General features: G+C 49.5%; 1 long non-coding RNA gene across 1 annotated transcript; it reads right to left on the reverse strand.

The window, feature by feature from the left end:
• Window positions 1-1,940: 1,940 nt before the first annotated feature.
• Window positions 1,941-6,851, reverse strand: LOC107978840. The gene is made up of 3 exons (XR_003479572.2): window positions 6,059-6,851; window positions 4,981-5,194; window positions 1,941-2,252 (listed from the first exon to the last, which is right to left on the reverse strand). It is a non-coding gene; the product is annotated as an uncharacterized LOC107978840 (long non-coding RNA).
• Window positions 6,852-14,351: the final 7,500 nt, after the last annotated feature.

The raw sequence follows: 14,351 nt of genomic DNA on the forward strand, positions 1-14,351 counted from the left end.
CTTACTTGCAGAGCACGGGTGAGGGGTTATGGGCAGGAGTGTGAGTGATCCCAAAGTGTTGTATTGCAAGGTTTTTACCTATCATGGGTGGTGATTCCCCATGGATAATTAGATGGAGCCCCCAAGTCCTTCCCTTCCCATACACTATATGCCTCATGCCATATACTGTATACTCATTCCCATGAGGGAATGTTAACAGTCCAGCTCAGCCGTGATGATCATTTGTAAGTGGGTCCAGCTGACATGATGTTGGCAGCTTGACTTGGATGGTAGTCCTATACAACAGGGCCCTTTCCCATGATTCTTTGGTGGACAGTTGAGATGAGTCTCTGTCAACTCTCTGGAACATTCTGTGGGCCTTTGGGATCAAGGTCCTCTGCCTTAGGCCTCTCCTCCCCTAAGAGAAGGGTCTCATATGGGGACAGGACTGCTATTCCAGCCTGGTCTTCCCCAACCTGTGGCTCCAGAAGTGACTTGGACAGATTCTCCTAAATGGGCCAGGTGCTTCCCTCCATGTGCACAGTGGGAGTAGGTGTCTGAGGAGAGCTGCAGCCAGCAGCATGGAGGACCAGGACTGCCCCTTCCAGTGCAGGAGACACTCCTTGTCTTAGTCAAAGTTCTGTTGCTATGAAGAAACATCATGACCATGGCATCTCTTTTAAAGGAAAACATTTAATCAGGGCTTGCTTACAGTTCAGTTTAGTTCCCTGTCATCATGGTCGAGACACAGCAGTGTACAAAGAAGATGTGGTACTGGAGAGGTGGCTTAGAGTTCTACATTCAGGTTGGCAGGAAGAGAGAGAGAGTGACGCTGGGCCTGGCTTGAGCATTTGAAACCTGAAAGCTCACTTCCAATGACACACTTCCTCCAACAAGGTCACCTATTCCAATAAGACCACACCTCCTAATAGTGCCACTTCCTATGAGCCTATGGGGATCATTTTCATTGAAACCACCACATTCCTGGGAGCTGTTTTCTCTTCTCTTTTCCCATTTTGATTTCCCGTCAGAGCAGGACTATTGCACAAATCTGTGCAGGTTGGGCACTGCACAACCCTGAAAGGTTCCCATCCACACAACGCAATGAGGCTTAACACCCAGGGAGTCATAAACCCTCTTTTCTTGTTCCCTGTGGTGCTTAAGCATCATATATCATGCTTCACCCTTTGAAAAACTTCAGGGTTTTCCCATAGTCTTAGGAAGGAACTCATATTCTATGACTAAGCCTAGGTGTGGTTCACCCCTGTCATCCCAGCATTTATGAAGACAGAGGCAAGAAGATCATGAGTTCAAAGACAGCCTGGTCTATATCATGAGATCCTGTCTCAAAAACAAAAGGGAAGAAAATTTCCCAACTAGGTAGTATTCTCTAGACACCAGCACTGTGGATATAGGAAGAGAGGCACCAGGCAGCCTCCAGGGAGGGGCAGGGGCATGGTGCCATGGCCTGTGACTATAGGAATGAAGGGGCCATCAGGGTCTCTCTGCCCAGGAAGCCAGTCTGAGGAAGGCAGGACAACCTCTGTAAGACCTCTGGAAAGCTCAGGCTTTTAGGATCTTAGCCTAGGACCGCGGCCACCCCAATCACCAGGCAGAGGTGAAAGCTTGATGCAAACTGCATGAGGCTTTATTGTTGTTTAACAAGCTAACCCCATGTTAGCTCGGGTCTTTCATTCACCTGCCATGGTGGATGGCTACAAAAGACACTGTGAAGCCACTGCATAGAGATCTTATAGGGCAGCATAAGGGGAGTGTCTAGGGGTACGCACAGGCTCAGGATTAGTGTGCCTCCAGGCTTGGAGGGTTTGCCCTGTGTTGAATGGTCAACTGGTTGTTATGGCCCATAGGCCCTCTCAGGGTGGTTGCTATGCTTTGTGCGTCATTGCTGTGCGCTTGTCCATAAAGCACACCCAGAGCTGTAAAGCATAGCACCACCAGCTAACTTCTGATTGGTTCCTTGCAGGCAGGCACCTAACCTCTAGTGACCAAGGAAAGGTCAGAAAAGCACGTGTCCGGCTGTTATGGCTGCCGAAATGGGGAGCTGGTCCCTTCACCTCTTCAGCTTTTTGCACTACAGCTCCCTTCCCTAAGCCCAGTCCAAAGTCCTGGATGCCAGAAGCGCTCCTGGGAGAGCAGTGTGGCCCACCGTGATCCTCTTCCTCTGTCCAGCATTTCTGCAGAAGACCCTACAGAGAGCTCCAGGCTGCTTCCCTTGCAAGGACTCTTGCTTATGTACATGGAGAAACTGAGGCCTGGAAAAGGGCAGGGAGTTGCCTAAGGCCCCAGCAGGCAAGTCAGGGCAAATCTAGGGTGGATTCCCAAACCATAAGTGTTATGGAAATTTCTCCACCACTTCCCCAAACCTCAGCCCTCCTGGTCCTTTAGGGATGGATGTGATCACACACACACACACACATACACACACACACACACACACACACACACACACACACACACACACATACCTGGTCTTGGGTTGTCATTGCCCCGGCCTGAAGCCAGTAGCCAGAGTCACTCTAGAACCCAGCCACCAGCTCCTCCCACAGCCCTCATCTGCAATTGCTTTAGCTGCTCAGTGGAGCGCCTTGCCAGCTGCCAACTCTCCTGCCAAAAAAATGAAATCAAGGGAGAAAGTGCCTCCCCTGCTTCTGTGGCCAGGAGCCGGAGCTGCTGCCTGGGTCCGGCGCTGGTTCCGCTGATTTCATTTGGTACCACAAAGGAATCAGCTAGCCACATAACCCTATCAGCTTAATCTAGACTGCCAGCCAGGGCCAGGGACACTGGCCAGGTCTGATGCAGGGCCAGCAGAACAGGATGGAGGATGGGCCAAGGCAGGAAGGGCTGTGAGGACCCAAGAAGCAGATCTCCACCCTGCACAGGATCCTAAGCAGATGAAGGAGGCAGGTCAGGCTCCCAGGAAACATATAGACAGCAAGGGAACACTTTACAGAGCAGGCCTATGATGAGTCAGCTAAGTCTCAGGGAGACCCCCTCCGTGTCTTTTCTGGGCCATCCCTGATCTGGCATGTCAGGGCATACTGGATGAGCACTTGATGAGCAGCTCCACAGCTCGGGAGCATGCTGCTCCCAGTAGTTTTAGGATACACGATCCCAGAGACAGTCATGGGAAAGGGTTCTTTTGTCACAGCTGAGGAGGAAGACACAGCAAAGACACTCAGATTTTGAGAGGGCAACAGGCTATTCTCTGAGGAAGGATGTCTGAGCAGAGATGCAAGGATGAGGGGAAAGGTTGCAGGCCAAGCGCAACTGGAAATGGAGAGCTGTGGGAGCTGAGGGAACCGTGGGTGCAAGGATCCTGAGGCAGAAAGAAGGATAAAAGACAAAAAAAGCCAGGGAGGGCTGGAGAGATGGCTCGGTGGTTAAGAGCACTGACAAGCTCTTGCAGACAACCAGGGTTCAATTACCAGCACCCACATGGCAGCTCACAACTGTCTGTAACTCCAGTTTCAGGGTACCTGACACCAATGGCAAACACCAATGTACAGAAAATAAAGATAAATAAAAAATTCCTTTACATTAAAAAAAAAAAAGAAGTCCCATTTAAAAAAAAAAAAAAAAAGGACAGGGAAAGAGAAACAACAAAGAGAGGGGCCTGCTGGAGAAGCAGAAGAGGGCTTGGAAGTCAGGACCCAAGGTTGTTTCCAAATCCAAGGAGGTGTCAGTCTGTCCTTCCTTGTCACAGGTCTGGGGGCTGTCTGCTTGACTGTCACATGATGGCAGTCATAGCTTCAAGGAACAAAGACAGGACACTTCTCTTGGTGCTCCATGGCTCTTCCTAAACTCCCTGACTCTCACTACCTGCTCCGTTTCAGCCATAATAAAAACAGAACATATGGAGTGGGGCTGTAGCTAAGTGGGTAGAGTGGGGATGTAGCAAAGTGGGTACAGTGCTCCCCTAGCATGCTCGAGGCCCTGGGTTCCATCCCCAGCATCATATAACTGGGTGTGGTAGCACACACCTATGATCCCAGCACTCAGGAGGTGGAGGCAAGGAGGATCAGAAGTCCAAGTCATCTTCAGCTACATAAAAAGTTCAAGGCTAGATTGGGCTTGGTGAGACTCTGTCTCAAAAATAATCAGGGGCTGGAGAAATGGCTCAGTGGCTAAGATTACTTGCTACTCTTGTCAAGGATCTAAGTTCAGTCTCCAGTACAGTCATGGTGGCTCACAACTATCTGTAATTCCAGTTCCAGGGGATCTGACACCCCCTTCTGACCTCTAAGGGATTACCAGGCACATACATGGTGCACAGATGTTCATGCAGGCAAAACACACATATAAAAATAAATAAATATTGCCAGATGGTGATGGTGCACACCTTTAATCCCAGCATGCAGGAGGCAGAGGCAGGCAGATCTCTATGAGTTCAAGGCCAGCCTACAGAGCGAGTTCTAGAATGGCCAAAGCTACACAGAGAAGCCCTGTCTCAAAAAATAAAATAAAATAAAATAAAATAAAAATAAATCTTAGTAAGTTTTTTAAAAACTATCCCACTCAGAATTCTCAGTTTCTGCCTGAGCCCCACAAGTTACATCCTCTGGCCTCCCCTTTCCCCAGACATGGGCCCATGGATCCTCTTTGGGATGGCCTGGCTAGCTCTGATCAGCAAACTGATCCTGTTCCAGTTTGAGACACCAGGGAACATGGGCACCTGTTCATAATGTTCACATTGCTCTAAGGGGAACTTCAAGGCCTGAACTTGGAGGCCTGGACAAAGAGAACATAAGGTCCAAACTCCATGGCCAGGCAGCTGCTTTGGGGGATCTGAGGGAGTCACACGGTATTTGGGACCTTCTGCTCAGGTTATGAACTATGCTAAGAACAACTAGCTGTATTCCACAATTGCTGAGTCTTCCTTCTTGGACCTCTGATTTTAGGCAGTATTTCCTGTCCTTCTTTCCAGCTAGGTTCATCTAGATAATTCAGGTTCATCCATTGGTTACATCCCATACAACTTACAGGATGCATCTTCGGAAATGAAGAATGCCCCTCTTCCCCTACTTCTTTCTTCTTGCCTTCTGCAATGATGACATGTGGCAGGAACACCAGCAATCATATTGCACCTCGAGGTAGAGACTATGATGACTGAAGCTGATTGCACAGCGACAGAAGAAGCTTGGATTCCTGTCCATCATGCCACCATCATGGCAAACTGGAACTGAACACCATTCGACTTGATTCATGTGAAAGCAACAGATGTCATATTAGAAATTATTATTTGGGTATTTATGATATATTGAAACCTACACTCAAAATTTTACATACATATCCAGAAACAGACAACATCTGAGGCTATAACCTACACAGAGAGGCAATGCCTGCCCAGGGAGAGCTTGTCCCGGATTGGTGGAGGGTGTTCCTGGAACTCTCCACCCTTAGACCCCACAGAGGAATTCACAGTGCTTTCTGATGTTCCCAGGGCTTGGCCAGCCAGCAGGGTAGCAAGAACCCAGCCAGCTACTGGATCCTTCCTTGCTCTCTAGCTCCCTCAAGCCACAGAAAAGCATGGCAGGACCAGTGATCGATCCTGCCTCCCCTCAGCCCTCTGCCTTGGAAGGCTGAGTTTCAGAGCCCATCTGTAGGCAGTGTGTCCTTCCAACATCTGCAGTTTTCCTGCCTCTTTTCTGGGGCTGTGACCACAGCAATGCAGAGCTCATATAGCTGCCTAGCAGTGGTTGCAATCCAACCATGCATACCCAGGCTTCCCAGGCTCAAGGATTCCCCTGAGCCAGTGGGGTTCTTGGCCCTACTGGACACCCATGACTCTGTTCCCTCAATCCCTCCTATGGGAGTTCTGCCATAGGTATACTAAACCCTCAGACCTAGGGCCTCCTGGAACTGAGTCAGTGGTAGTCTTGTGGCCAAGAAAGCCTGGACAGCTATTACACCATCCTGTTTGCGCCATCTGATTTGTTCGTAGGTGGCCAAGGCCAGGCAGGTCCAGAGCCAGACCAGAGTAAAGGCCAGGGCTCAAGCCCTGTTCCAGAGACCTTGGGTCTGGACAGAGGAAGCAAGGATGAGACAAAGGTATACTCACCACAAGTAGGACCTGGCAATTCAGTGCTCAGAGGGAGAGAGGGCCAGTCTCTAGCTGGCCTCTGCTCCTTTGTCCCCCTGCCAGGTACTCTTGCATGAGCACCGCTCTCCCCAGTAAACTCTTCTCCCCAATCTCCCCAGGACCCTTGTTTCCAGCAGGAGACAACCTAGGGAGGGTGTCTAAGGGAAGGTTGCTGATTGCCCAGATCCTTGCACTTACTCGTACACCAATGGGAAAAATTTTTGGAGTTCTGCCCTCCAAATCTACCCAGCACTGGGGAAGGTGGGGGCAGAAGGGTCAGCAGCTCCAGGTTACCCTCAGCTACACTGAGTCTGAGGCTAGCTTGTCTCAAAAACCAAATAGGGGAAAAAAGAAATCACCACTGGGAAGGGCACACAGGGGGAGCAGGAAAGTTAGGAGAGGCTAAGCGGAGAGTCTGAGTTCAACTTGCTGTCTGCAAGAGGACCAGCATCCTGCCTTCCTGGAAGGCTAGGATGTGGTCACCCACAGCCCACAGACAGGAAGGATGCTCCAAAGCAGGCCCTTCGGTCTCTATTACCCTAGGCAAGCTCAGGCGCAAGCATCAGTTTCCCTCTGCAGCTCAGATAAGCTCTCTCAGGACTGATGACCAAGGCTTGCATAGAAATGTAAGCAGTGTGTCAGTCAGCTCCTGCACACACGCATGCCTTCCCAGCCAGGTTGGTGGGCCAGGGCAGGAGGAACCACTGCTCTGCAGGCCCCAGCTGACGTGGCACCTCTGCTGACCACTTCTGCAGTAACCAGTGCTGATCTCGGCTCTGCCCCTGGGGGATTCCCCACTGACACTATCACATGCTGGCCAGGATGAGGAGCCCTGGACATACGCATACGTGACTCATGGGGGAGAGTCCTTACAGAGGCCAAGAAATGTGGGCCAAGTGTGCAGATGTGGCCCAGGGACCAGCCGCAGCTGTTCCAAGATGCTTCCTGCAGCCAGACCTTGCTCTTCTGTCCCTCCAGCATGTGCCGTCCTAACTGCATGGCTTCTGGCACTGCCCAAGCACATGGATGCTTCTCTTTAAGACAACTTTATTGTTATCCATATCTTGTTTTGCTTAGGTTTGGTTTTCAGTTTTTGAGATCAGGTCTCATAGGGTCGAGGCTGGCCTTGAACAAACTATGTAGTTAAGGATGATCCTGAACTCCTAATTTTCATGCCTCTACCTCCTATGCATTAGGAATAAAATGTGCACCACTATTCATGCTCAGGAGCACTGGTGTAGTCTTCTGTAGGGACAAGAGTTCCCAAAGCCAGGGAGCACTTAGGCAGAAGCAGGCTGATCTCAGTGAGTATGAGGCCAGCCTGGTCTACAGAGTGAGTTCCAGGACAGCCAGAAATACATAATGAGGCACTGTCTCTAAAAAAAAAAAAAGTCAGGGGCTGGAGAGATGGCTCAGAGGTTAAGAGCACTGGATGTTCTTCCAGAAGTCCTGAGTTCAATTCCCAGCAACCACATGGTGGCTCACAACCATCTGTAATGAGATACGGTGCCCTCTTCTGGCCTGCAGGCAGACATGGAGGCAGAATGTTGTGTACATAATAAATAAATCTTAAAAAAAAAAAAAGTCAGCAAATGGTTCAGTGAGTAAAAACACTTGCCACTAAGCCTGATAGCCTGAGCTCAGTCCCCAGGACCCACATGGTAGAAGGAGAGAGCCAACTCCTGTTAGCTGTCCTCTGGCTTCCACATGCATGCCGTGGCACCTAAGTACTGCTCCCAAACACAAATCCTAAATAAATGTATTCTAGCCAAGCCAGGCATGGAAGTGCAGATCTGTAATCCAAGCTATTTAGGAGGCTGAAGCAGAACAATTGGAAGTTCAAAGCCAGCCTAGGCTATAGAATGTGTTCAACGGTAGCTTAGGCAACTTGTCAAGACCTTGTCTTAAAATTAAAAGTGAGAAGAGAGCTGGGGGTGTGGTTTGATGGTAGAGTGCTTGCCTAGCATGTACAAAGCCCTGGGTTCGCCGGGCGTTGGTGGCGCACACCTTTAATCCCAGGACTCGGGAGGCAGAGGCAAGTGGATCTCTGTGAGTTCGAGGCCAGCCTGGTCTCCAGAACAAGTGCCAGGATAGGCTCCAAAGCTACACAGAGAAACCCTGTCTCGAAAAACAAAACAAAACAAAACAAAAGCCCTGGGTTCATAGAACAACAGCAAATATAAAATAGTCTTTCCAGGTAGACAGGAGAGACTTCCTTCATGTCCTACAAGGTGAAACATCTCCTCCCCGCCTATGAAAGAGGAGGTGAATCTGGAGCCTTTGCCTTCATATCTGACCCCTCACCACACCCCACCCAACCAATTAACAATCCCCCACCACTGAGGAAGAAGCCTTTGCCAGGTTCACCAGGCCTAAGTTCACTAGTTCCCTTGCCCGCCCAGTCCCCTTCTCAGGGTCTTCAGCCTGGAGAAGGGTATCCAACAATACTAGAAGTTGGCCACAGAAGTAGTCAATGCAGAAGCTTGTGAACTCCTAGGATTGAGCCAACTCTATGCTGAGACTCCCATCCCCAAGGCCCCTGGGCCCTTATCTCACCAGATCCCCACCCTGGGCTCCTGGCCAGGAGCTCGCTGTCCTGCAGTAGGCCTGCTGACCTCCACCCTCATCAGGCCACCCACAGGGCTGTTTCCCACCCACCCACCCACGCTGCTCCAGCCTCTCTCCCTGTCCCAGCACGCGGTTGGCGCCTGTCTCCTGCCTTCCTTCACCTTTGGCTGGCCAAATTCCTGTCTGAGTAAAATCTCCCTTGGGGCCACAAAGACTTCCTCCAGTCCAATCCCAACACCTTAGCCTGAGGCCTAGCTCTGGTATTCAAGCAGAGCTGGGAACTGTCTGTTTCCCACACCATAAACAAACTGTCCAGGGCATGAAGACAAAGCCATTCTGACCTGCTCCCCCTACTTTCCTCTGACCTGTGTGTACAGGAGTCTTTCCTTTGCCAGGTGCATCTGCTCTATAGCTGCCATCAGCTCGTTCGTCACTTGGCCACTGACTGGCACAGTTATTGAATAGACTGTGGCAGATACCATGAAGCTCATAGCCAGGGCTTTATCTGCAATCTTGGGTACCCACTGAGGTCTAGGAATCTATCTCCCTGCAGACAAGAAGAGATGTCTGTATCATTCTTCCCTGTCTCTGAAGACTGGTTTGAGCAGGGCCTGCTCACTTGTCTTAACACGGTGTCCATCTGAATGGTTCTTCCCTTAGTGTGGTGACTGAGCAGGGTGCTGGGAACTGGGTCTTCTACCTTCATCCTTCTGGCCCCAGCATTAGACTGCCCACTGTTGCTGTTGATGGAAGCCACACCATCTTTAGAGCTAACTCCCTGACACTGGACATTGCCTCTGCATTGTGTCCCCTTAATTTAACCTTGGGGAAGGGCCAGTTGCTCCCTTCAAGGACCTGCTAGGTCCACTACCCAGAACATCAGGTTCCTACAGCAACAGGAACAGAGCCTTGTGCTGGGACTAACTCTGTGGAGAGTGACATGCAGTCATCCTGGCCCTGTAGCCACTCCAGCCCTGGATAGGACAATGTCAAGATAATAGAAACCCTGTCATCCTACCAGGCATCCACGAGACAAGTCGCCTGTACCTACATCTGTCCTGTTGAGGACAGTGACAAGGAAGAAGGAAAAGATTTCCTGTAATGCCTGTAATTCCTGTAATGCTGTCACTGGGAGTCCTAGCAGTTCAGAGGATGATCCTCCTGCGGAGGCCACTCAAATCAAAGGTCCTCCCAACAGGAGAAAACTTGTACCTCCCAATCCTGCCTTGGCTCTCTTACAGTATTATATCATTCCAATCTATGTGCCTTTGGGCCAGTCACTTATCCTTGGTGTGACCAACCCATCCCAAGTTTTCTGGAGTCATTCTGGGAAAGCCACACCCAGGACCTCTCATACTCCTAGCAGCAATGGAACAAATGTCCTGGCTTTCACCCATTCTTGATGCCCCATGCAAGGAGCAGGTCTGCCCACAGGTCTTCACATTCCAAGGTGGCATTGAAGGGGACACAGAAGCTCCCAGCTCATGGGAGCTGTAGGCCCAGCACCTAGAACTGTCTCTGACATCCATCTCCGCTGTTTGCATTCCCCGGAAGCATAGCTGGGAACAGGATCTGGTCTCAAGCAGCTTATCTGGGAACCAAACTTGAAGCACAGAATTAAAGAAGGGTTGAAAATGACGCACAGGACAGCAGCAAGCAGGTGGCTGCTGTGGCAGCCAGGTCAGCTACAGAGGAGATTTTTGCAAGGCTGGGGAAAGCGTGCCTCCTGAGGCAACCTCTGGGGGGGGGGGGCGGGACAAACAGGGTCTGCTGAGGGAGCACAGGTGTGTGTGTGTGGGGGGTGCAGCAAGGCAGGTGAGGAGAAGGGGGGTGTTGGGGAAACTGCTTAGAAGAACCTTGGAAAGTTGAGGCACAGATGTAGGGATAATAAAGAGTGGAGAGGCATGAGCAAGGAAAGTGTTGGGAATCTCCTCTCCAGCCTCCTATCCCATCCCAAACCCCATCCAGATGTTTAGCTGGGAGCTCTGCATCAGTCTCATCTCTCTCCAGACCCTGCCTTCAGAAAGCCCACCAAACAGTGGTTCCTCCCCCTGAGATGCTCGGGACCACGCCTATAAGGTATTTAAGACCCGGGCCCTGGACGTGCCACCTGATTTCTTCTCCTCCCATTTCTGAGAGTCACCTGGGATGCTTTGCTTTGCTTTACTCTGTTTATTAAATCTGGTCTTACCGATTCCGTGGGATTTGTCCCATTGCATAGGCGGAGAAACCCACAACCAGGGATTTCAAAAGTACTTATCCAAAGGAAGTGGATGAAGAGAAAAAAAGAAAAAGGAATGAACAGAAGGAGCAGAAAGTGGGGAGGAAGAAATGAGAAGAGGGAAGAAAGAACTTGGTAAGAAGAAAAAATAACAAGAAGTTTGTCATAAGCCAAGTATGGTGGCCATGCTTGTCATGCCGGCACTGGGGATCTGGATATATGAGGATCAGAAGTTTAAGGTCATCCTTGGCTACACATTGAATTAGTTGGAGGCCAAGGCCAACCTGGGCTACATGAGATCTTGTTTCAAAAATTGAAAGATGGCCAGGCATTGGTGGCACATCCCTTTAATCCCAGTGCTCAAGAGGCAGAGGCAGGTGGATCTCTGTGAGCTCGAGGCCAGCCTGTTCTACAGAGCGAATTCCAGGACAGGCTCCAAAGCAATACAGAGAAACCCTGTCTTGAAAAACAACAACAACAACAACAACAACAACAAAATTGAGAGATCAAAGGAAGGGAGAGAGGAGGGAGGGCAGGAGGTTTGACCCAGAGGTTGAGATCTTGCCCAGCAAGAACAAGGCCCTGGCTTCCAACCCTAGCATGGGAGAAACTGAAAAAAATATCTCCAGCCTCCATCTAGAGCTGAAGGAGAGCCAGGGCTTCTCCTGTCCTAGAGGTTACAGAGATCTGGGGAATACTCTGTTCCACCCAGAGCAGAGGTCATGGAGGTTTCACAGGTGGAAGTTGTAGGCCAGAGAATTAATGTAAGAAGGCCTTGGGGTGGGTGAGGAGCCAACCCTAGGCCAGGTACAGCTAGCTAGCCTGGAGGGAGGTTATGCTCATAGGATTGTGTTATTTTCCTAGAGAACCACAGCCTGATGGATAAGCTCATTTCAGAGCAGGGCCCACAAGGAGAACAGTAGTAACTCTGGCTTGGCCTTTCCTCCTCTAGACCAGGCCCATGTGTGCTTGAACACACACACACACACACACACACACACACACACACACACACACAAACACACCCTTGTGTGTATTCATGGGACCCAGATATTTGCAACTTTCAGTATCACAGATATCCCACCTCTGTTACAGAATTCCCACCCAGTTCTGCAGCCGCCTCAGGGCCCCCAAATGAACACACAAGACTTATATTAATTATGAAACTGTTGGCCATTGGCTTGGGCTTCTTATTGGCTAGCTCTGTCTTAATTATTAACCCATAACTATTAATCTAAGTATTTCCACATGGTCTTATCTTACTGAAGAAAGGTCCAGGGACCTGTTACTCCTCTGCATGCTACATCACGACTGACTCTGCCTACACCTCCCAGAATCCTCCTCGTCTCCTAGTCCCAACTATCTTGCTGCCCTATTGGCCAACAGTGTTTTATTCATCAACCAATAAGACAGACATATACAGAAGGACAGCCCCATCACACCTCTCATGTGAAACAGTAGCTGCCTTACAGCACTGAGAGAAAGAAATGGTAAGAGTGGCCCACACTGGGCTTGGGAACACAGACCAGTTGGTAAAGAAGTGGACTAGCTTTACACAAGGCCCTGGATTTGATTCCCAGCACCACATAAATGAGGCATTGGTGGCACACACTTGTAATATCTGTACTCAGGAGGTTGAGGCAGGAGGGTAAGGACTTCAAGACTAGCCTTGGCTAGTCTGTGAGTTTGAGGATAGCCTGACCTACATGAGACCCTGTCTCAAAGAAAGAAGACAAACAGAAAAAGCTGACCAAGTATAAATGTCATCACTGTGTGAAATGGTTCATTTTAACAGTCAGCCTTATTGGAAAAGAAATACCTAGTGGGCTGAAGAGATGGCTCAGTGGTTAAGGGGACCCGAGTTCTGTTCCTAGCGCTCATGTTGGACAGTTCACAACTGCCTGTAACTGCAGCTTCAGGAGGGACTTGACACCTTACTCTGGATTCTAAAGGCATGGCACTCACATGTACACATATCCACAGAGACTTATGTTGACAGACTTTTCTTTCCCGCCAACCAGTTTCCAGATAACTGACATGGAAACTTCATATTAATTATAATTGCTTGGTCGATAGCTCAGGCTTATTATTAACTAGCTCTTACAACTTAAATAAACCCATTTCTATTAATCTATGTGCTGCCACAAGGCTCGTGGCATTTACCTCTCCAGCATGTCTTGTTTCCTCTCCATCTGGCTAGCGACTCCTTTCCCTGTTCTTCTTCCTGCCACTCTCAGTTTGGCTCTCCCATCTAACTACCTTGTTCAGCTATTGACCAATCACAGTGACATAGATTCACACAGTGTAAAGAAATATTCCACAAACTTATTTATAATTTAAGAATGAAAGGCAAATCATTTTAAAAAAGCAATAACTTGGGGCATGAATCAAGCATGCCCCTTGGGGTGATTGTGGGCATTCCCAGAAACAATTAGACCCTAGGGCTCCAGCCTGATGAAAGGCTCATGCCTTGATGAACTCACATGGTGTGATTGGCAGGAGGCAGGGCCTACTTGGAGGAAGTAGTTCACTGGGGTCATATTCTTATGATATATCTTGCCCAGGTCCCTTCCTGTATTCCCTTCTCTCTGCTTCCTGTCTGCCAAGGCATGAATAGCCTCCCACCACTCTCCCACTGCCGTGATGTTCTTCCCATGAGCCTGGGCAGAGGAACCCAGGTCTGATCCCATTGAAACCCCGCGTGAAGATAAGCCTTCCTCCCTTAGTTTGTTTCCAGCAGCATTTATTTGGTCACAGGGACAGCTCACAAGCTATGTGAGAAGGGAAAGAGAGCCGCTTTTCACCAGTTTAGGCAGAAGTGTGTGAACAAGCCCTGAAAATTGTCCTTAAAGGTAGGCCCACCCCTCTTTTTGGACTTTTGTTTTTCCAACCTTGTTAGAATATGGATGTGATGGTTGATATTTCAACAGCTATCTTGGATCAGATCCAAGGTTCTACATTAAGAAAGTGGATCAAACCAGGTGTTGTGGCTTACATCCTTACATTGCCATGCTCACTGGGCAGACTTAGCCCTGGGAAGTGCTAGGCCAATGGCACCTTGGGAAAGGAGAAGTCAAGAATGGCTTGAGACAGTCTGGAAATTTTGGAATCAATCAATCAATTTGTCTTTCTCTCACTTTTTGTTTTATGAGAAAAAAATCTCACTATGTAGCCCCCTGGTGGCCTGGAACTTGTATAGGCTGGCCTGAAACTCATGGAGATCCTCCAGCCTCTGCCTTTGAGTGCTGGGACTAATAAAGCTATGCTCAGTTGGGTGGTGGTGGTGGTGGTGGTGGTGATGGCACACACCTTTAATCCCAGAGCTCGGGAGGCAGAGGTAGGTGGATCTCTGTGAATTCGAGGCCAGCCTGGTCTACAGAGCTAGTTATGGCTGTCACACAGAGAAACCCTGTCTCAAAAAAACAAACAACAAAACAAACAAATAAATAAAATAAAGGTGTGCCCCACAGCACTCCACCACCC

This window comes from Cricetulus griseus (genome assembly GCF_003668045.3).
Source record: "Cricetulus griseus strain 17A/GY chromosome 1 unlocalized genomic scaffold, alternate assembly CriGri-PICRH-1.0 chr1_1, whole genome shotgun sequence".
Classification (NCBI taxonomy): Eukaryota; Metazoa; Chordata; class Mammalia; order Rodentia; family Cricetidae; genus Cricetulus; species Cricetulus griseus.